Raw genomic sequence first — 25,356 nt, 5'->3', positions numbered from 1 at the left:
AAAAATAGGTTCACATGCTATATTATTTTATGGTAGCTAGCGAGGACGATAGAGGTTGTGGTGGGAATGACTACAAAGTGGTGTCAGGAGACGCACAGTGGATGTTACTCTATTAAACAATGATAGTGATAAAATGTTCACAGCTATGCTTTATGTAAGTGGGTGTGTATGTTTCGGATAATCATCTAATACCATTCCGGTTCTATGCCCGCAATATTCTTTAAATGATTAGTTTCATATATACCCTTACAAACACTAAAAATATTATATATACCCAAACAAAACTTAAAATATCATATATACCATTACAAAGTAACTAAAATATCATATATGCCCTTATAAAAACAATTAAAGTATCATATATACCCCTATTAATTAATACTAATTTAATAAATGACCATTTTGCTGTTATTTTTCAAAAAAATTAACTTTTACATATGCCATTTTTAACGAATAGACCATTCTACCCCTTTCTATTATAATTATATAATGCGTTTATACCATATGCTATTATTTTAATTCTAATTGACGTTTCTCACCTTTAACGACAACCAAATCGTCTCCCGTCCCTTATTCAAAATTGCAAACCATTCGAAGATTTATCGCATCGAATGGTCTACACTGTTAAACCTTTTATCACATCTAATCAAACTTAGAGTAATATAGCCAGTTTTAAAATTTTTTAATGAATTGAGTATATATGATATATTAATAACTTTGTAAGGGAATTTACAATATTTTTAGTTTTGCATGGGTATATATGATAGTTTCAATATTTGTAAGGTTATATATGAATCGCCCCTTCTTTAAAACCTAATCACGTACGATCCCAGTGTCCGTCCCGAATCTTATCACATTGTGATCAATCCAAACTCTTGATGCCAATAGCTTTAGAAGTAAACAAGTACAACTTGGTGCTCAATTATCCAAACAAACTCAAATTACAGTGAAAAGGTACACATTGGTGTGCAAACTATCAAAACAAACACAAATCACAAACCTTAGATTATTAAGAAAAAAACAACGTACAAGAACAATCAAGAAAGACCATCAATCTAATGATTGGGGCCAAGAAGCGAGAGAAGAAAACTTCGATAGTGACCAGACGTTTCAGAGTGAACTGCATCATTCAAACTCTTCTTATACTTTTTGTAATATTCGGCCTTTATGTATTGCATATCGATTTCAGTTCTTGTCACAATCACCCGCATAAGTGTTGTGTCATCGGTCCCTAAGCCTTGCATTGACTTATATAGCACCTATAATCATTTTCAAACAACATATAAGTACATGAGTATGTATCATAGTGTAACCTTAAATAAAGATTTATGGTTAACTAAATATTTTACCTTTGCAAAATACTTAGCAGGATTTTCAGCACATTGTAAGATTATCAAAAGTGCTTTCTCAAATAACCCTGAAGTCTCCTACTTTATGGCCTGAAAATTGTTTAAAAAAAATACATGTGTTAGCTAGCAAAATCATGGAAACAAACTTGATAGAAAACAATAAAAGATATGTTTAATTTTTTCATGTTTCTTGATATATAGTAACATAACCTTTTTGAGTGATCCACCATAAATGTCATGGTAACATGCCTTTATAGCAATCAAATGTGCTCCACTTCTTTCCTAAAAATTTTCACGAAAACCTTTTCGTCGGTTCCTAGTTTCTTTTCACCGGCTTTATACAAAGCTTTTGCATCCTTTGCGGCCATTTCCCTGTCGACTTCCATCCCTTCATATCGCGGTTTGCTTAAGCAAGCAAGCATAATCTGCATAAGAAGACGGTTTTCAGTTAAATGATGCCTTTTCACCACTCAAAAAAACAAGTTACACTCAGGGCCGTCTCAACGTGTTCCGAGGCCTCAATTTAACTAAAATGGGTTGAGGGATTTTTTTTCCTTCGTTTTTAAGTTTATAGTTACATAAAGTATTTGTGAATTATGAAATATAGATGATATGCAGTGATAATGCGTACGTGACATTCCTCCTTAATTTGTGGCCGTCACTGAGTTATTAATTCTAAAAAAACCCACTTTCAGAAACCCATAATACAAAACTCTATTTTAAATTGAGGCCCTATAAAACTAAAGGCCTAAAGCCTTGGCCTTATTTTGCTTACCCATAAGACGGCCCTGGTTACACTATATGCAAAACTATAACTTGGTAAAATATAAAGGGCGTAAAGATTCGACCTTTTGGTGATCCTCAAAAGTTTGTAGCTCGATGTCATGTTCAAGATACGTTCCACACGTGGAGTGGTAAAGTTGCTTGAGAGTTTGTAGTTGCACAGAAGTTCGAGAGAATATGATTTCGGTTACTGCTTCAAGGTTTATAAAACCCGGACTCAGTGACTCCCTTAATATTTTGGCATTCTTCCTGCTGGATCAGGCATCCAAAGCAGAACTGCAGTCTATGACATATTCAAAATTCAGTTTCATGGTTTATGCATTGTTGTTATTAGTAGGGAAAGATATTATTAGAAGATCAGCAATCAATGAAACCATATATCTAAAGTCAAAATAGACTATAGATCTACGCTTACTATTATACTATAGGGATGCGCATGAAACCGAAAAACAGATCCAAAATTTAAAAACCAAACCAAAACAAAAACTGACCGTTTCTTTTTATATTTTTGTAAAAACCGAACTTACGGTTCAGTTTTGTTTTTTCATGTAATAAAACCCGAGAAAACCGAATCCAACCGAATTCATAGATTTTCATTTTATAGTTTTTGTTGCAAGTACTTTATACATAATTATTAAATATGTAACTCAAATATTTAGTCCAAATGTATATAATCAGTTAGTTATTATATAACAATAAGATTTAGTCCCAAAAACATTATATTCGACTCAATTTTTTGTCAACCCAAAATTTTCAAGTTCAAACGGCAAAACCGACAAAAACTGAAAGCAAATAGTTTACAAAAGTTCAGAAACCGAAGTTTAGATTTTTTGGTTCGGTTTTAGCCCAAAACCGACCCAAACCAAACTATGCACACCCTATCCATACCTCTAATTTGCCGCTAAGTTCAGAAGCCAAACGTTTAAGGATGTCTTCTGAATACATTGTCTGGTATTCTTGCTGGATATACGCCCGTTGCGTTGCATCGTAATGAGCAAGAATACCGATTATAGCCATGTCATCAGACCCAAATCCTGGTTCATTTCAACAAAAGCTTAACTCATGTTCATATAAATTATATTATATGAATTATATTTTCGTTCATATTAATAAGTTGAAGGTGTTATACCTTTGAAAGCTTTATATAACTGAATTGCATCCTCCCAGGGCGAAACCGGCGATGGAAGAACAGTTAGAGTCGACATGATCGATATGTGATTAGGAGTGAATAAGAGAGTGAGTTTAGAGAAAGAAAAGAAACGAAGGGGTATATATAGATTTGTTCAAATGTGTCAAAATCATATGATATATTTATTTGTATATATGTTTTGAATATCTTCACACATGATTAGAAGATTTGAACATGTAAGGAGATATATAAATAAATACAAATAAATATACATCACTGTTAATTTATTTCTCAATCATATTGTTTTTTAAGAGCGTTTGGAATCATCTTCAATACATGGGTGACTTTCTTAGATGAGATGTTAATCGTTTATATTGGTTTTGACATTTCAGGCCTGACTTACCCAAGAACATCATTAAAGAGTAAATCCACCACATTTAATATGATTTGTTAAGCTTATTTATTTTGGTCTATAAAGTTAAAAAAAATATGAATGAAAGAAACATATAGTTAAAGTATAACTACTTGTTTGTTTATTAAAATTTAAACGAACGTAAATAAACAAACATAAATGAACAAACAAAAACGGACATTTACGAACATAAATGAAGAAAACCTGTGTTTATTTCATACTTTTATGAGAAATAACATAAATTATGCCTATTTTTTATGGGTTTTGCCTCACCAATAATTTATTCTTCGGCCATTTAATTCCATATACTTGTTAAACTTATCTTACTTGTCTGAAAAGTTAAAAATGACATGTATGAAAGAGAAAGATCGGTTTAAACATCATCGATCTTAGCCTCACCTTTATCTTCATGTATCACTAGCCTCTGAAACTATGGGCTCGGCTTGGTTTGAGTGATGGGTTAGGACGTGTTTTTGAGTCAATCCAGAATTGAAGCGGAATAAGTTAGGTCAAGACATACTGTTTTTTTTTAAATTATTAATTTTAAGGGTCAAAATCGAGTAGACTTATTTAAGTTAGTCAATTCCAAGTCGTCTAATAAAGTTGAAAATAACATGCACAAAGGAAAAAAAGAGTAGTTGAAATAGTATGTGTTTTTGGCTTGGATTCACACCTATTGTCTACAGTTGACTAGTTTATAGTTATCATTTTCATTATATTTTCACAAAATTTCAATGTTCACACTTGTAGAGCATTTAAAGTAAACGGTTTATCATGATTATAACTAATATAATTTACACAATATAATATAGGGTAGAGGTACTGTACAATAATGTCTTAACGTACGATAGGTACGCGAGACGCTTAAAGACAAAAAACAAGGGCAAAATACTAAAACGCTAAAAAACGCTCAGCCAAAAACCTAAGACGCTCAACCAAAAACCTAAAACGCTCAGCCAAAACCTAAAACGCTCAAAAACGATTTTCGTGAAAAAAAAGTAAAAAAATTGATCGATTAACGATCCAAAACTGTTTTTTCATTGAATCAATAATTAATTGGATATGTATTGACAATTCCGAGATGTTGGGATGTGATTTCATGGATCTATTTAATGAAAAAAAGAGATTCACGTACCTATTGTATGTTAAGATATTATTGTATCGGATCTTTTACCATGCAATATATATATATATATATATATCAAAGTTCATTAAGTTAAAAAATCATTAAGTTTGAATGAGTCAACATATGTTTATTTCAGCCCCTCGACAATATTTAGACAAAGATTTTTCATATTCAACATAATTCACCTATCTTTGTAATCAGTACTAATTTTAAGTCATGGTAAGGACAGCCAATTCGTACATTCACATAAGTGTTGAATGAGTCAAAATAAATGTTTTGTTATTCTTCTTTTATGTTTCATGTTATTAATGTAGGTAGGAACATGGCTATCCTTGAGAATGCACGGGTTTTTATAGACCCTTTGCGAGTAAAAAAAATAGGCCACAATATAAATATGTTCTTCATTAACACTAGAATCTTGAGATTGTTCTTGTAAATACGTAAGCAAATCCCTGGCTTAAGACATTTTTTGGCTGCATTTATTTCTCTCTCTCTCTCTCTCTTTTTGTTATTGAAAACTAGATAATGTTTATGACGCATAATTCCTAAAAAACAAACAAGATACTAAGCTAAAATTTTAAATAATCAAGTGTATTCAAGTGCATTTATAAATCGATAAACCTACTTAAATAATTTTAACTTTCAATGCATATATTCAGAATAATAACTTGTAATCAACCTTTCTTATGTACCGATTGGGATTTTTTAGAAAAGAGAAGAGATCCAGAAGAATACTCTATTATTCGGAATAATAGAGTCAAGTCATCTTTTCATTTGGAAACATAGAATGCCATTTTAAGGCAAAGAGAAAATGTAACATAGTCCACTAGCCCCAATACCAGCCTCAATCAAGGATTTCACAATGGGTTATTTATTGGTTTAAAAATCTTGGGGCCAAGTATTTCGCATTTAGACGTATTATTTAAATAGGTTTCTACATTATACTTTTGAACAATTGGACCTGCTGAACTTAACTGTAGCTAATAAAATTAATATGTGCTCCTCCTAGTATTGTGCTTTGTGCGGTTGCACAACCCCAAATCCGGCCCTGGGTATGAAAAGAAGTTTTAAGAAATGAGTTATGTATGGAATATTATAAATATTAGTAATTAACGAAATAAAAAAATAATATTACTTAAAGGTGTAAATTCAAAGATAAAGTAGACACTAAGTATCAATGGGGTTAGTGTCACGTTGATAAAAGACAAAACCTTTAAAACACAAAGGTTATGATAAATTGAGTGTTCAAGTTCCTTCGGTTACATAACTTCGGCTATAATAAACATGAGGTTTACAAATCCTGTTATAAACGAGTTAAATTTAAAAGCGATTAAATAAATACATTTCCTCGTTTCAATTAAAATGTTACAATTTAAAATTCAAAAAACTGATACTAAAAAATTCTATAATATGCTACAATAAAATATAATATATATATATATATATATATATACATATATATATAATATAATATAAGATGATAATGTAATATAGTATGCTAGAATACAATATAACATGATGTAATATGATACAATACAATATAGTTATATAATATATATGATACAATACAATATAGTTATATAATATATATGATATAATATAATATTAAATAATATAATATATATGATATATGGTGTTTATCATAGATATATGAAATAATATATATATATATATATATATATATATAATGTAATATAAAATTAATATTAAATATATGGTGTTGGTTAAACATATCCTTGAAACGTAACCTAAAAAACAATATTGAGGTAGTAATAATATGATTGAAAAAAATGATACATTAAATAGAAACAATAAAGATTAAGGTACCTTCAATATAACCGATTTTTTAAGTCACAACTTTTAATGCACAATTTATATCAATCTACACATTTAAAATGCTATTTTTATCATAAAATTAGTATGTATTTAGTCCGATGCCACTATTGCCGGCCTTAGTTGGCGTCTTTTGATTGATCCATAACACATACCCTTACATATATTATACCAAATTTATACGATCTTGTAGAAGTAGATATCTTAGCTTGATTATATTTCATCTTAAAAACAATCGCGTAGGGGGGACGTGAGCAAGACCGTATTGAATTATATTGTAAGCAATAAATGTAAAGATTTGATTCACTTTGAAAAACATTCATTTCAAAGTGAATCAAATCTTTACATTTATTGCTTACAATATAATTAATGTGTGTTACTTTACTAGGTAAATTACTCTACTGGTAATAACATAATTTGTCTCCATGATAACCTTCCAATTGTTATATCTCAAACTATAAACATTAAAACATGTATTATTCTCACCTTTCTTTAACCCTACAACGCCTTTTAATCATCGTTTATGGAATCATAACTATTATTTTAGCTTTTCCATAAACTTTTTTTTGTCTACAGGATGAAGCTGTCATGAAAATTACATAAAGTTAATTAATATTCAACATATATCACATCAAAAGAACGAATTAACAAACACGCAAAACCTCTTACCCTAAATACTACGAGCAATGAGCTAGTGATGGTATCGTTTGTCGAAGAATTCCTATCTAATCTGAAAATGTTATGACGATGAGTGAGAACAATATATATAAAAGAAACAACTTATAAAAGTGTGTAGTTGATCAAATTAATATATGAGAATGAGATAAGAACATTGTAAACCTTGTCTTTCTTGTGCCGTTATTTTGAAACAAAGGCCAAAATAAGACTTGAAAACAATATAGATTCTCCATTTGGAGGCAGGTTCTGAGTGGGGCTGCTCTAGAAATGATGAAAACAAGGATATTTAAAGAGTTGTCTAAGGGCAAAAGTGTCATTTGAACTTCTAGGGTTTGCATCAAAACGGAATGTTGATGCTCTGAACTATCCATGGGCCAAATTAATAATGGTCATCACTTCTAGGCATTTATTAGCTGTCAAACAATCTTTCTAATTACTTCGTTCTTTATTCTTATTTGAGAAGGCCCTAAACGAAAACACGTAATTTCTCATCCACAAATGACTTTTACGGTCGGGGAACACATTAAATATTTACCTAATTAAACCGGTAGGTCAATTCAAAACAACTCGCTTTTTAGATGATCTCTCTAGAAGGCGATTCTAACAATCTTTCTAATTACTTCATTCCCTATTTCTATTTAAGAGGGTCATAAGGAAAAGTGTTTTATGTCCACCGAGCTAAAAAAAGATGCTGATGTCTCTAGTAAACTAAAGGCATCGTTATTATGCTATAAGTATTTAAAGAGAGTTAGATAGGAATTCGAATACCTTCAGATTTATATTCATGTCCGACAACTTAAAAATTTGTTAAGACGCATAACACCTTTTAGGGTACGAATCCAAAGACCTGTTACCGTATAGACTATCGACTTTAACAAGACAACTATGACAAAAGACTCACCAACCTTATTTATAGTCTTATCAGACGATAGAAGTTAATCTATCAAGTATAAAAGATGTATAGTAATGATGTAACCACAAAGATACACAAATATGATACAAAGATTTACGGGAGAGTTTAGAGTGTAGTGTAACAACATCATATAATACATAAAAAGTGCCGCCACCACCACCCTATTTTTAAGTGAAGTTATGCGGTATATTAATATTGAAAAGTGACGTTTAACATCTTTGTTTAAAGGGGGGGGGGGGGGGAGTTTAAACTATAATTGAGAGATGATGTAGAGATAAGTACGGTTTTCATCTCTGAGGTTTGTTTACATTCCCACTTTAGTCCAAAGTTCTTTTTTAGTCTTTTAGTTTTGCTTTACTCTTATTTACTCTTATTCACTCTTAATACCGAAAAGTGCCGTTTAACATCTTTGTTGAGTTTGGTGGGATTTAACCAAAGGTGATGGGATGATATTGGTGTAGTGGCGGGATTTCCTACCCGAAGGTTGTAATACGATACGATATGATACGATAATATACGGTATGATATGGTATGATATCCCATGAAAATGTACAATATGATATGATATGATAAGATATCATACCATATCATTTCATATCATATCAAATTAAATAAAAAGGGAAACACAAAATTACATTAATACCCATCTTGAGAACCACAAATGGGTATAAGTTAACAACAACATTTGACAAAGTTAAGTGAATTATTGAAAATAGGACTGAAACGAAACTAAATAACTTAAAAAGCCAAAAAAAGGACTAAAAGTGGGAATCAAAGCAAAATTAGGGACTAAAAGCGTACTTAACTCTTATGTGTTGCAATACGGTGACAAAAAGATCTAAGAGTTGTTTTCGATTCTCTTAGATTTGGTCAAATATTTAGAGTTTATTTGATAAAAAAAAAGATATAAATATGCTTGTTATATATGTTGAGTTAAAGTGCGTTGTTACACACTCCTTAAGATACTCAGTTAGTCTATAAATACGCTATTGTCACAACATTACCAAAATAGTAAAAGGATGCAATAAGATGAAAACTAATAGATAATCATGAATATAATAAGTCTATCACCGTTTAATATTATTTATCTATAAAAAAGAAAGTAAAAACGCTAGTTTGACACAATAAACTAACATTTAAATCAATAGACCATTGCAAATCAGGAAAAGGAAGGTAAATTTATAGTTACTTAACTTGAACTATTTTAAAAACGTTTTGAACTCTATGACGTGTTAGCTTTAATTTAATTATGCCCAAAATGGATGCTAGTGTTCATAAGGAATATTGGACTTCAAATGTTACCGACTTGATTTGCGCATAATAATTTTGTATGACTAAACAAGAACTCTGTAGTTAACTGTGCTAGAGTGGATCAGTATTAAGACGTTTGATCTAATGGTAAGTCTACTCTATACCGAAAAATCCACGCACATCATGTATATTGGATTTCTAGATAAACAAAATAAGTTCACGGACTAGGTCATAATTTCACTTCTTGACTCTTTTAACTTTTGCATAAGCACACACATACATGGATACCTGTGGACGGAGTGTGTTTTGCGCTTAGGTTAGAGGGTCTTGTGGTATGTACCCTTGAAGGTGTTTACTGCGCGCCTAACATTTATTTCCTTGTTGTCATTGAGATAACATCAAGACCAACACTTATTAATCAATATCTTATCTCGTTTCTAGGTTTTCGTTTTCGATCCTCTATCATTGATATGAATTGTGTAACACCATTTGTTATGATGGCAAAGGTGGTTTAGTTTCAAAACGGTGTCGGGAGTTCGATCATCACTGGTTCAATAAAAATAATTCGATCCTCACGGGCAGTGGTTTGTATGTTAAAGAAAATCATTAATATGAATTGTCACGTTTTTTACAATCATTCTTTTTCTTTAAATTAATTAATGCAGTCCAAGTTAAGTAATACCTTACAAATAAATATCTTTATCATTTAATGAATAAATATTTGCAAACCCTGATAACGTTGTGCGTTGTATATGATATGATATGATACGATAAGATACGATACAATACAGTATGATATGATATCGGTGTAGTAGCAGGATTTCCTACCCAAAGGTTGTGCGTAAGATACGATATAATACGGTATGATATGATATCGGTGTAGTGGCAGGATTTCCTACCCAAAGGTTGTGCGTTGTATATGATATGATATGATATGATACGACACGATATAATACGATAAGATACGATATGATACGGTATGATGTGATATGACATCACATGAAAATGTACGATAAGATATCATACCATATCATACCATATCATTTCATACCATATCAAGTTAAATAAAAAGGGAAACAAAAAATTACATTAATACCCATTATGTGAACCACAAATGGGTATAAGTTAACAACAACATTTGACGGAGTTAAGTGAATAATTGAAAATAGGACTAAAACGAAACTATATAACTTAAAAAGCCAAAAAAAGGACTAAAAGTTAGAATCTAAGCAAAATTAGGGACTAAAAGCGTACTTAACTCTTATGTGTTGCAATATGGTGGAAAAAACATCTAAGAGTTGTTTTCGATTCTCTTAGATTTGGTCAAATATTTAGAGTTTATTCGATAAAAATTTTTTATAAATATGCTTGTTATATTTGTTGAGTTAAAGTGCGTTGTTACACACTCCTTAAGGTACTCAGTTAGTCTATATATACCTTATTGTCACAAATTACCAAAATAGTAAATTGATGTAATAAGATGAAAACTAATAAATAAACATGAATATAATAAGTCTATCATCGTTTAATATTATTGTATTAACAAAAAGAAAGTAAAAAATGTTAGCTTGACACAATAAACTAACATTTGAATCAGTAGACCCTTGCAAATCAGGAAAAGGAAGGTAAATTTATAGATACTTAACTTGAACTATTTAAGAAACTTTTTTGAACTCTGTGATGTGTTAGCTTTATTTTAGTTATGCCCAAAATGGATGCCAGTGTTCATAAGGAATATTGAACTTCAAATGTTACCGACTTGCGCATAATAATTCTAGATGACTAAACAAAAACTCTGTAGTTAAGTGTGCTAGAGCGGATCTGTATTAAGATGTGTACATGATCTAATGGTAAGTCCACTCTATACCTAAAAACCCACACACATAATGTATATTGGATTTCCAGATAAACAAAATAAGTTCACGGACTAGGTCATAATTTCACTTCTTGACTCTTTTAACTTATGCATAAGAATCACACATACATGGATACCCGTGGAAGGAGTGTGTTTTGCGCTTAGATTAGAGGGTCTTGTGGTTTGTACGCTTGAAGGTGTTTAGTGCGCGCCTAACAGTTATTTCCTTGTTGTCATTGAAATAACATCAAGACCGACACTTATCAATCAATATTTTATATCGTTTCTAGGTTTTCGTCTTCGATCCTCTATCATTAATGTGAATTTTGTAACACCGTTTGTTATGATGGTAAAGGAGGCTTAGTTTCAAAATGGTGGTCGGGTGTTCGATCCTCACTTGTTCATAAAAATAATTCGATCCTCACTGGTGGTGGTTTGTATGTTAAAAAAACTTATTAATATGAATTGTTACGTTTTTTACAACTATTCTGTTTCTTTAAATTAATAAATGCAGTCCAAGTTAATTAATACCTTACAAATAAATGTCTTTGCCATTTAATGAATAAATATTTGCAAACCCTGATAACGTTCTATAAATTAACATCTTCCATCCTTTCCAAATCATCCCCAACTAATCACAAGCGGCTTCCTATGGTGAGCCTTAACAATCTGCCCCAGTCCGATCCACCACCGGTTTACGATACCGCCACTGGCCCATTGTTCATAGTATTTAGGGTGAACAACAAATTTGGTATTTGTCTTGATGACTTTGGGCAGAAAGCCTCCATCATGGGTATATAGTTCAATATGGAACTCATACCGAGGATGCTAAAGAGGGTATGTTATAATTTCAACATTTTCATATTTATTTTCATTATATTGAAGACTTACATATATATACATATATCACTTTCAGATTTCCATGTGGATGACTCTGAGGTAACCTTAAACGTGCGTTTGGGCAAGCAGTTTACAGGCGGTCAAACAATGTGATTAGAAACATGTGAATACCGAACTGCATCTTGAGGTATACACAAATATATGTTTTTAATTGTATGTAACTGTTGAATAAATCTTTAATCTGCTTTTATACACATTGACAGAAAATCATTGAAGTCCATATATTGTGGCTTGATGTGCAAGTTTATACCGTGGTTGTCATCCACATGCCTTAAGGTAATTCATTTCGATTCAGATCCGATTTATGTTGTGAGTAAATAAGTTTTTGACAGTGTTACGATCCTTCTTATTTTCAGGAGAAGGCTCACAAGTTCGAGTTCAGGAAATAGTAGCAAAGATACTTCAAAATTGCACAAGTTAATTATGTTTGTAAAGCAAAATTACCTAATTTGTTTTTATTTACTTTTTATAAGGGAGTGTTTAACTGTTGTATCTTGTTCATTTATTGGATATTTATTATTATATGATTGTAATCTTATGTTTATTTATTTTCATTTATATTAATTAATTATAATTTAAATTGGTATAATATATTTATCAAAGTTAATAGAAGCATAAATCTGATGTAAAATTAAGGCCAAATTAGGTTGCAAATGAAGCGCTACAATTATACGTCACTTAATGAAACTACAAATTAGGTTGTAAAATTACCAGCCTTTCTTTTCTGGGCCTTAAACCACACTATAAGTGCCCATGCGTGTAACTAACTTTAGAGTCTAAAGTCTAGACCCTCTGATAGTCCGATAGTTCACGAAAACCATTAACCGGATAATTTCCAAGATATCACTTATAACCATACTTTGGATTGTTGTACAGTATCTCGATCCTACACAATATAATACATATATAAAAGTTTCGTTAAGTTTAGAACACTAAATCGTGTTTATTCACGAACCATCATTTGGTCCGACTCCAAAGGCTCGATCAAACCCACTCTTCCCTTTAATTACTTTACATGATTATCAAATTATGTGTTTCCAGTTTCCCGCTGCATCGTGGGGACACTCTTCTAGTAAAATTAATATGCGCTCCTCCTGGTATTGTGCTTTATGCGGTTGCACAACCCCAAATCCGGCCCTAGATAGGAAAAGAGGTTTTATGACACAAGTTACGTATGGAATATAATAAATACTAGTAATTAACGAAATAAAAATAGTAATATTACTAAATGTGTAAATTCAAAGATAAAGTAGACACTAAGTATTAGTGTCCTATTGACAAAAGACAAAACATTTAAAAAACAAGAAGTCATGAGATATTGAGTGTTCAACTTCCTTCGGTTACATAAATTCGGCTATAATAAACATGAGGTTTACAAATCCTGTTATAAGCGAGTTAAATTTAAAAGCGACTAAATAAATGTCATATTTTCTCATTTCAATTAAATTGTTACAATTTAGAGGAAACTAACTTAAATAACAAATTATATAATATGCTATAATAAAATATATATATATATATATATATATATATATATATATATATATATATATATATATATGATTGATTTCTTTTGAGAACCACTTTGAGTTTTAAGAACTCGAAAGAACTCAACGTAACAATTTTTTTTCCGATTTTTTTACACATGTGTAATACGTAAGTGTAAGTGATGTACAAAAAATTACGGTATTTGTTTTTACATATTGAATCGACTTTTTACACATGTGTAACTAACGTTTAAACTTGTGTAATTATCAAAAATACTTATTATTTCTGCTGCTTCATTTTTTAATTAAATTTAATCTCAGCCACATATTTCATATCATTTAATTAAATGTGTGGTTTAAAATTTGAGTTTTTAAATTTCTTAAAACTCACCATGGTTCTCAAAATAACCCTCCCCAATATATATATATATATATATATATATATATAAAATACAATATTATATATTATAACATGATAATGTAATATAGCATGCTAGAATACAATATAACATGATGTAATATGATACAATACAATATAGTTATATAATATATATGATATAATATAATATTAAATAATATATATATATATATATATATATATATATATATATATGATATATGGTGTTTATCATAAATATATGAAATAATATATATAATGTAACATAAAACTAATATTAAATATATAGTGTTGGTTAAACATATTCTTGAAACGTAACCTAAAAAACAATATTGAGGTAATAATATAATTGAAAAAAATGATACATTGAATAGAAACAATAAAGATTAAGGTACTTTCAATATAACCGATTTTTTAAGTCACAACTTTTAATGCACAATTTATATCAATCTACACATTTAAAATGCTATTTTTATCATATAATTAGTATGTATTTAGTCTGATGCCACTATTGCCAACCTTAGTTGGCGTCTTTTATGGATCCATAACACATACCCTTATATATATATTATACCAAATCTATACGATCTTGTAGAAGTAGATATCTTAGCTTGATTATATTTCATCTTAAAAACATTCGCGTAGGGGGAACGTGAGCAAGACCGTATTAAATTATTCACTTTGAAATGCGCGTTACATTTATTCAAAGTGAATTAAAGTGAATCAAATTTTTACATTTATTGCTTACAATATAATAATTAATGCATGTTACTTTGAAATGAATGTTTTGGTAATTCAAAGTGAATCAAATCTTTACATTTATTGCTTAGACATATGGGAAGAAATACATGGCCATGTATTTTTTGTTAATTAATTCAAAGTGAAGCAAAATACATGGCCTGCCTTCTACATTTGGAAAGAAATAAATAAATGAAATACTAGAAAGTAACACACATTAATTCTCTTACAAAAATTACATATAAATGTTTTTCATTATATTCGAGAAGCAATGAACAATCAACATGTTACAAATAAATTAATTAACTTATACAATTTGAACTATCTTTTGTCTTCCTTTCCCTTGATCCTTGAACTAGGTAAATTACTCTACTAGTAATAACATAATTTGTCTCCATGATAACCTTCCAATTGTTATATCTCAAACTATAAACATTAAAACATGTATTATTCTCACTTTTCTTTAACCCTACAACGACCTTGTAATCATCATTTATGGAATCATAACCAAAGCCCCAACACAAAGAATTGATTATGATTCCATAAACGATGATTACAAGATCGTTGTAGGGTTCAAGAAAGGTGAGAATTCAACATGTTTTCATATTTTCATTTGAGATATAACAATTGGAAGGTTATCGGGAAGACAAATTATGTTATTACAAGTAGAGTCAGTATCTTTTGCGAGGGGGGCGTTTATCGTTGGTTGTCAACCTATATTTTAGCTTTTCCATAATCTTTTTTTGTCTACAGGATGAAGCTGTCATGAAGATTACAGAAAGTTAATTAATATTCAACTTATATCACATCAAAAGAACGAATTAACAAAAGCGAAACCTCTTACCCTAAATACTATGAACAACGAGCTAGTGATGGTAGCATATGTTGGAGAACTCGAATCTAACCTGAAAATGTTACGAAGATGAGTGAGAACAATATATAAAAATAAAAAACTTATAAAAGTGTGTAGTTTGATCAAATTAGTGTATGAGAATATGAGATAAGAGCATTGTATACCTTGTCTTTCTTGTGCCGTTATTTTGAAACAAAGGCCAAAAGAAGAGTTGAAAACAATATAGATCCTCCATTTGGAGGCACGTTGTGATTGGGGCTGTTTTAGAAGTGGTGAAAACAAGGATATTTAAAGAGTTGTCTAAGGGCAAAAGTGTCATTTGAACTTCTAGGGTTTGCATCAAATGGCTGAATGTTGATGCTCCGAACCATCCATGGGCCAAATTAATAGTGGTCATCAGTTTTAGGCATTTATTAGCTGTCAAACAATCCTTCTAATTACTTTGTTTTTAATTTCTATTTGAGAGGGTCCTAAACGAAAACACGTAGTTTCTCATTCAAAAATGACTTCTCCGGTCGGGAAAACGTATTAAATATTTACCTAATTAAACCGGCAGGTCAATTCAAAACGACTCGCTTTCTAGATAATTTCTCTAGAAGAAGGCGACTCTTAACAATTTTTCTAATTACTTTGTTCTCTATTTTTTTTAGAGGGTCCTAAGGAAAATGGTTTTATTTCCACCGAGCTAAAAAAGATGTCGATGTCTCTAGTAAACTAAAGGCGTCGTTATTATACTATAAGTATTTAAAGAGAGTTAGATAGGAATTTGAATACCTACAGATTTATATTCATGTCCGACAACTTAAAAATTTGTTAAGACGCATAACACCTTTTAGGGTACGAATCCAAAGGCCCGTTACCGTATAGACCAGCAACTTTAACAATACGACTATGTACAAAAGACTCTCCAACCGATATTTATAGTCTTATCAGACGATAGAAGTTAATGTATCAAGTATAAAAGATGTATGGTAACTAGGGGTGAGCAAGCTACCCGCCATAACCGTTAACTTAACCATAACCGCCATAACCGCATATCGATGGGTCGGTTTAATAGATTTTCAAAAACCGCCAAATGCGGGTCGGTTTTTGTCAAAGATAAATCCAGACCCGCTATAATTGAACCGCCTTTTAAAGTTAATTTTTTTTATTTGCTGTATATGAACTTTTTTTTAAGGATTTATTCACCATTTATTGTAGTTATTGTAGTTGATAGTTACATTGTCTAGTATTCTCGTTAGTGATTGAAAAGATGGAGGTTATGAATGATTATCTCCCATTTAACACCTCAATTTGATTTGTTATAGTCTAAGTGCATTATTTAATGAAATTAAAAAAAATTACTAAATATATGATCTCGCATTACTCTAATTGTTGCCGTATGCAACTGATTGTATATATATCGATCATTTATTGTAATATAACTACCGTAAATGTATGAGTGATTATTTGGTTTCTATCTAATCTTGTTGGATTATGTCATATTGTTTTATTATTCGTTATCATATTTTTTTGCTCACGGTTAACCGACCCATAGCCGATCTGTTATAACCTTTAAAACCGATTAACAGAAACCGCCACAACAGATTGGTTATGGTTATCTTTTAACCGACATAACGGTTATGGTTATGTCAAAACCGCTCCAAAACGACCTATGCACACCCTAATAGTAACAATGTAACCACAAAGATACACGTTGCTTTACATATATAGCAAGTAATTAAAAATACTATGTATAAACAAATATGATACAAAGATTTACGGGAGAGTTTAGAGTGTAGTGTAACTACATCATATAATACATAAAAAGTGCCGCCACCACCACCACCCTAATTCTAAGTGAAGTTATGCGATATGTTAATATTGAAAAGTGCCGTTTAACATCCTTGTTTAAAGGGGGAGTTTAAACTATAACTAAGAGATGATGTAGAGATAAGTACGGTTTTCATCTCAGAGGTTTGTTTACATTCCCACTTTAGTCCAAAGTTCTTTTTTGTCTTTTAGTTTTGCTTTACTCTTATTCACTCTTAATATTGAAAAGTGTCGTTTAACATCTTTGTTGAGTTTGTGGGATTTAACCAAAGGTGATGGGATGATATTGGTGTAGTGGCGGGATTTCCTAGCTACCCGAGTTTGTGATATGATATGATATGATATAATACGATACGATAAGATATGATACGATAATATACGATATGATACGGTATGATATGATATGATATCACATGAAAATGTACGATATGATATGATAAGATATCATACCATATCATTTCATATCTTATCAAGTTAAATAAAAAGGGAAACAAAATATTACATTAAAACCCATCGTGTGAACCACAAATGGGTATAAGTTAACAACAACATTTGACGAAGTTAAATGAATTATTTAAAATAGAACTAAAACAAAACTAAATAACTTAAAAAGCCAAAAAAGGACTAAAAGTGGGAATCTAAGCAAAATTAGGGACTAAAAGCGTACTTAACTCTTTTGTTCCAAAACGTGTTGTTCCGGACATGCAAACCGGCCCACGCCAAACCGTCCCAGGCCCATCACGTGAGTGGTAAATCAGCCTCGCCAAAGCGGCAAGGCGATTGGCGCTTAGGATCGGTTTTGAACCCACGACCTCTAGGTTATTGTTTCAAGTCTTACGCCCCCCTTAATCAACTGAGCTACATGTGTTGCAATACGGTGGCAAAAACATCTAAGAGTTGTTTTCAATTCTCTTAGATTTGGTCAAATATTTAGAGTTTATTCGATAAAAAAAGTTATAAATATGCTTGTTATATTTGTTGAGTTAAAGTGCGTTGTTACACACTCCTTAAGGTACTCAGTTAGTCTATATATACCTTATTGTCACAACATGACCAAAATCGTAAATTGATGTAATAAGATGAAAATTAATAAATAATCATGAATATAATAAGTCTATCATCGTTTAATATTATTGTATTAACAAAAAGAAAGTAAAAAACGTTAACTTGACACAATAAACTAACATTTGAATCAGTAGACCATTGCAAATCAGGAAAAGGAAGGTAAATTTATAGATACTCAACTTGAACTATTTAAGAAACTTTTTTGAACTCTTTGATGTGTTAGCTTTATTTTAGTTATGCCCAAAATGGATGCCAGTGTTCATAAGGAATATTGAACTTCAAATGTTACCGACTTGCGCATGATAATTCTAGATGACTAAACAAAAACTCTGTAGTTAAGTGTGCTAGAGCGGATCTGTATTAAGATGTGTACGTGATCTAATAGTAAGTCCACCCTATACCTAAAAACCCACACACATCTTGTATATAGGTTTTCCAGATAAACAAAATAAGTTCACGGACTAGGTCATAATTTCACTTCTTGACTCTTTTAACTTATGCATAAGCATCACACATACATGGATACCCGTGGACGTAGTGTGTTTTGTGCTTAGGTTAGAGGGTCTTGTGGTTTGTACGCTTGAGGGTGTTTAGTGCGCGCCTAACAGTTATTTCCTTGTTGTCATTGAGATAAAATCAAGACCGACACTTATTAATCAATATTTTATATCGTTTCTAGGTTTTCGTCTTAGATCCTCTATCATTAATATGAATTGTGTAACACCATTTGTTATGATTGTAAAGGAGGCTTAGTTTCAAAATGGTGGTCGGGAGTTCAATCCTCACTGGTTCATAAAAATAATTCGATCCTCACTGGTGGTGGCTTGTATGTTCAAAAAAAAATCATCAATATGATTTGTTACATTTTTTACAACCATTCTTTTTCTTTAAATTAATTCATACATTCAAAGTTAATTAATACCTTATAAATAAATATCATTGCCATTTAATGAATAAATATTTGCAAACAACGTTCTATAAATTAATATCTTCCATCCTTTCCAAATTCATACATTCAAAGTTAATTAATACCTTATAAATAAATATCTTTGCCATTTAATGAATAAATATTTGCAAACCCTGATAACGTTCTATAAATTAATATCTTCCATCCTTTCCAAATCATCCCCAACTAATCACAACCAGCTTCCTATGATGAACCTTAACAATCTACCTCAGTCCGATCCCCCACCAATTTACGATACTATCACTGGCTCATTGTTCATAGTATTTAGGGTGATCAACAAATTTTGTATATGTCTTGATGACTTTGGGTTGAATGCCTTCCATCATGGGTATATAGCTCAATATGGAACTCATACCGAGGATACTAAAGAGGGTATGTTATAATTTCAATTTTCATTTTCATATTCATTTTCATTTTCAATTTATTGAAGACTTTTATATATATATAATCACTTTCAGATTTCCATGTGGACGACTCCGAGGTAACCTTAAACGTGCGTTTGGGCAAGCAGTTTACTGGCGGTCAAACAATGTGATTAGAAACATGTGAATACCGAACTGCATCTTGAGGTATACACAAATATATGTTTTTAATTGTATGTAACTGTTGAATAAATCTTTAATCTGCTTTTATACACATTGACAGAAAATCATTGAAGTCCATATATTGTGGCTTGATGTGCAAGTTTATACCGTGGTTGTCATCCACATGCCTTAAGGTAATTCATTTCGATTCAGATCCGATTTATGTTGTGAGTAAATAAGTTTTTGACAGTGTTATGATCCTTCTTATTTTCAAGAGAAGGCTCACAAGTTCGAGTTCAGGAAATAGTAGCAAAGATACTTCAAAATTGCACAAGTTAATTATGTTTGTAAAGAAAAATTACCTAATTTGTTTTTATTTACTTTTTATAAGGGAGTGTTTAACTGTTGTATCTTGTTCATTTATTGGATATTTATTATTATATGATTGTAATCTTATGTTTATTTATTTTCATTTATATTAATTAATTATAATTTAAATTGGTATAATATATTTATCAAAGTTAATAGAAGCATAAATCTGATGTAAAATTAAGGCCAAATTAGGTTGCAAATGAAGCGCTACAATTATACGTCACTTAATGAAACTACAAATTAGGTTGTAAAATTACCAGCCTTTCTTTTATGGGCCTTAAACCACACTATAAGTGCCCATGCGTGTAACTAACTTTAGAGTCTAGAGTCTAGACCCTCTGATAGTCCGATAGTTCAAGAAAACCATTAACCGGATAATTTCCAAGATATCACTTATAACCATACTTTGGATTGTTGTACAGTATCTCGATCCTACACAATATAATACATATATAAAAGTTTCGTTAAGTTAGATAATCGTTAAGTTTAGAACACTAAATCGTGTTTATTCACGAACCATCATTTGGTCCGACTCCAAAGGCTCGATCAAACCCACTCTTCCCTTTAATTACTTTACTTGAGAAACATTTAAGTTACCTGGTTTGCATACGCATACTATAGCTACATAACATAACTTAAGCATGTGCTTGGCATATGGTCGTCATAGGGTACGAGGTACTCGAGAGTCGAGACCCAACATATGTTTATTTCGCCCCCTCGACAATATTTAGACAAAGATTTTTCATATTCAACGTAATTCACCAATCTAAGTAATGGTAAGGACAACCACTTTGTACATTCACATAAGTGTTGAATGAGTCAAAATAAATGTTTTGTTAGTCTTCTTATATGTTTCATGTATGTTACGTAGGTAGGAAAATGGCCGACCGTGAGAATTCATGGAACATGGCCGGAGAATGCACAGGCCTTTATAGACTCCTTGCGAGTAGAAAAAAATGGGCCCTGACATAAATATGTTCTTCATTAACATTAGAACCTTGAGGTTGTTCCGGTAAATACGTAAGCATATTTCCGGCTTAAGACATTTTTTTGGCTTCATTTATTTTTCTCTTTTTTTTCGTTTTTGAAAACTAGATAATGTTTATGAGACATAACTTCTAAAAAACAAGCAAGTTATTAAGCTAAAATTTCAAACAATCAAGTGTATTCAAGTGCATTTATAAACTGATAAACCTACTCAAATAACTTTAACTTTCAAGTCATATATTCGGAATAATATCTCGTAATCAACCTTTTTGTATGTACCGATTGGGATTTGGTAGAGAAGAGAAGGGATCCAGAAGAAAAATAGAAAATAAATAGAGTCAAATCATATCTTCATGCGGAAACATAGAATGCCATTTTATAGGCAAAGAGAAAATATAACATAGTCCACTAGCCCCAATACCAGCCTCAAACAAGGATTTCACAATGGGTTTTTTTATTGGTTTAAAAATCTTCGGGGCAAGTATTTCATATTTGTGCTTGCTATTTAAATAGGTTTCTACATTATGCTTTTGGACAATTGAACCTGCTGAACTTAACTGGTGGCTAATAAAATTAATATGCGCTCCTCCTGGTATTGTGCCTTGCGCGGCTGCACAACCCCACATCCGGCTCTGGGCAGGAAAAGAAGTTTTATGACATGAGTTATGTATGGAATATTATAAATATTAGTAAATCATGAAATAATAAAATAATATTACCTAAATGTGTAAATTCAAAGATAAAGTCGACACTAAGTACCAATGAGGTTAGTGTCTCATTGTCTAGAGACAAAACCTTTAAAACACACAAGTTATGAGTGTTCAAGTTCTTTCGGTGACATAAATTCGACTATAATAAACATGAGGTTTACAAATTTTATTATAAGCGAGTTAAATTTAAAGTGCTTAAATAAATGTCATATTTTCTCGTTTTAATTAAAAGGTTACAATTTAAAATTATAAAAACTAATATTAAAAAAAATTCTAAAGTCATTAAATTTAATTACAATGTAAACGGAAACCAACTTAAATAACAAATTATATGATATGATACAATAAAATATATAATAAATAGGTGATATATAATATAATATAATATAATATAATATAATATAATATAATATAACATAATAATATATTGTAATATAGTATGTTAGAATACAATATAACACGATGTAATATGATACAATACAATATAGTTATATATGTATATATATGATATATGGTGTTTATCATAAATATATGAAATAATATATATATAATGTAATATAAAATTAATATTAAATATATGGTATTGGTCAAACATATCCTTGAAACGTAACCTAAAAAACAATATTGAGGTAATAATATGATTGAAAAAAATGATACATTAAATAGAAACAATAAAGATTAAGGTACTTTCAATATAACCGATTTTTAAGTCACAAATTTTAATGCACAATTTATATCAATTTACACATTTAAAATGCTATTTTTATCATATAATTAGTATGTATTTAGTCCGATGCCACTATTGCCAACCTTAGTTGGCGTCTTTTGATGGATCCATAACATATAACCTTATATATATTATACCAAATCTATACGATCTTGTAGAAGTAGATATCTTAGCTTGATTATATTTAATCTTAAAAACAATCGCGTAGGGGAACGTGAGCAAGACTGTATTAAATTATATTGTAAGCAATAAATGTCAAGATTTGATTCACTTTGAAATGAATGTTTTGGTAATTCAAAGTGAATCAAATCTTTACATTTATTACATAAAATATAATTAATGTGTGTTACTTTGAAATGAATGTTTTGGTAATTCAAAGTGAATTAAATCTTTACATTAGTTGCTTAGACATATGGGAAGAAATGCATGGCCATGTATTTTGTTAATTAATTCAAAGTGAAGCAAAATACATAACCCACCTTTTACATTTGGAAAGAAATAAATAAATGAAATACTAGAAAGTAACACACATTAATTCTCTTACAAAAATTACATAAAAAATTTCAAATAAATGTTTTTCATTATATTCGAAAAGCAATGAACAATCAACATGTTACAAATAAATTAATTAGCTTATACAACTTGAGCTATCTTTTGTCTTCCTTTCCATTGATCCTTGAACTAGGTAAATTATTCTACTAGTAATAACATAATTTGTCTCCATGATAACCTTCCAATTGTTATATCTCAAACTATAAACATTAAAACATGTATTATTCTCACCTTTCTTGAACCCTACAACGACTTTATAATCATCATTTATGGAATCATAACCAAAGCCCCAACAAAAAGAATTGATTATGATTCCATAAACGATGATTACAAGATCGTTGTAGGGTTTAGGAAAGGTGAGAATTCAACATGTTTTCATGTTTTCGTTTGGAATATAAAATTTGGAAGTTTACATTGGAGAGGTAGATTATCTTTTTACTAGTAGAGTCGGTATCGTTTGCGAGGGAGGCGTTTATCGTTGGTTGTCAACCTATATTTTAGCTTTTCCATAATGTTTTTTGTCCACAGGATGAAGCTGTCATGTAGATTACAGAAAGTTAATTAACATTCAACATATATCACAACGAAAGAACGAATTAACAAAAGCAAAACCTCTTACCCTAAATACTACGAACAATGAGCTAGTGATGGTATCGTTTGTCGGAGAATTCGTATCTAACCTGAAAATGTTATGAAGATGAGTGAGAACAATAAATAAAAAAGAAACAACTTATATAAGTGTGTAGTTTAGTCAAATTAATGTATGAGAATGAGATAAGAACATTGAAAACCTTGTCTTTCTTGTGCCGTTATTTTGAAACAAATGCCAAAATAAGACTTGAAAACAATATAGATCCTCCATTTGGAGGCAGGTGTGAGTGGGTCTGCTCTAGAAGTGGTGAAAACAAGGATATTTAAAGAGTTGTCTAAGGGCAAAAGTGTCATTTGAACTTCTAGGGTTTGCATAGAAACGGAATGTTGATGCTCCGAACTATCCATGGGCCAAATTAATAGTGGTCATCACTTCTAGGCATTTATTAGCTGTCAAACAATCTTTCTAATTACTTCGTTCTCTATTTCTATTTGAGAGGGCCCTAAACGAAAACACGTAGTTTCTCATCCAAAAATGACTTTTACACTCATTAAATATTTACCTAATTAAACCGGTAGGTCAATTCAAAACGACTCGCTTTTTAGATGACCTCTCTAGAAGAAGGCGATTCTAACAATCTTTCTAATTACTTCATTCCCTATTTCTATTTAAGAGGGTCCTAAGGAAAAGTGTTTTATATCCACCGAGCTAAAAAAAGATGTCGATGTCTGTAATAAACTAAAGGCATCGTTATTATGCTATAAGTATTTAAAGAGATTTAGATAGGAATTCGAATACCTTCAGATTTATATTCATGTCCGACAACTTAAAAATTTGTTAAGACGCATAACACCTTTTAGGGTACGAATCCAAAGACCTGTCACCGTATAGACTAGCGACTTTAACAGCACGACTATGTACAAAAGACTCTCCAACCTATATTTAGAAGTTAATCTATCAACTATAAAAGATGTATAGTAACGATGTAACCACAAAGGTACACAAATATGATACAAAGATTTACGGGAGAGTTTAGAGTGTAGTTTAACTACATCATATAATACATAAAAAGTGCCGCCACCACCACCACCCTATTTTTAAGTGAAGTTATGCGGTATATTAATATTGAAAAGTGCCGTTTAACATCTTTGTTTAAAGGGGAAAGTTTAAACTATAATTGAGAGATGATGTAGAGATAAGTACGGTTTTCATCTAAGAGGTTTGTTTACATTCCCACTTTAGTCCAAAGTTATTTTTTAGTGTTTTAGTTTTGCTTTGCTCTTATTTACGTCCAATCACTTAACTCAATCAGATGTCGGAGTTAACGGTTACCCATGTGCCAAT

At 30.7% G+C, this 25,356-nt stretch overlaps 1 pseudogene; it reads right to left on the bottom strand.

Moving 5' to 3' along the window:
- Window positions 1–923: 923 nt before the first annotated feature.
- Window positions 924–3,337, bottom strand: LOC143562132 (annexin D5-like; annotated as a pseudogene).
- Between the last annotated feature and the right edge of the window lie 22,019 nt (window positions 3,338–25,356).

Source organism: Bidens hawaiensis, unplaced genomic scaffold (genome assembly GCF_021521415.1).
Source record: "Bidens hawaiensis isolate Kalapana, Puna unplaced genomic scaffold, B.hawaiensis_p1.1 tig00020911_1, whole genome shotgun sequence".
In the NCBI taxonomy this organism is placed as follows: Eukaryota; Viridiplantae; Streptophyta; class Magnoliopsida; order Asterales; family Asteraceae; genus Bidens; species Bidens hawaiensis.
The sequence above is the reverse complement of the archived record's forward strand: the minus strand, read 5'-3'. Positions and strand labels throughout refer to the sequence as shown.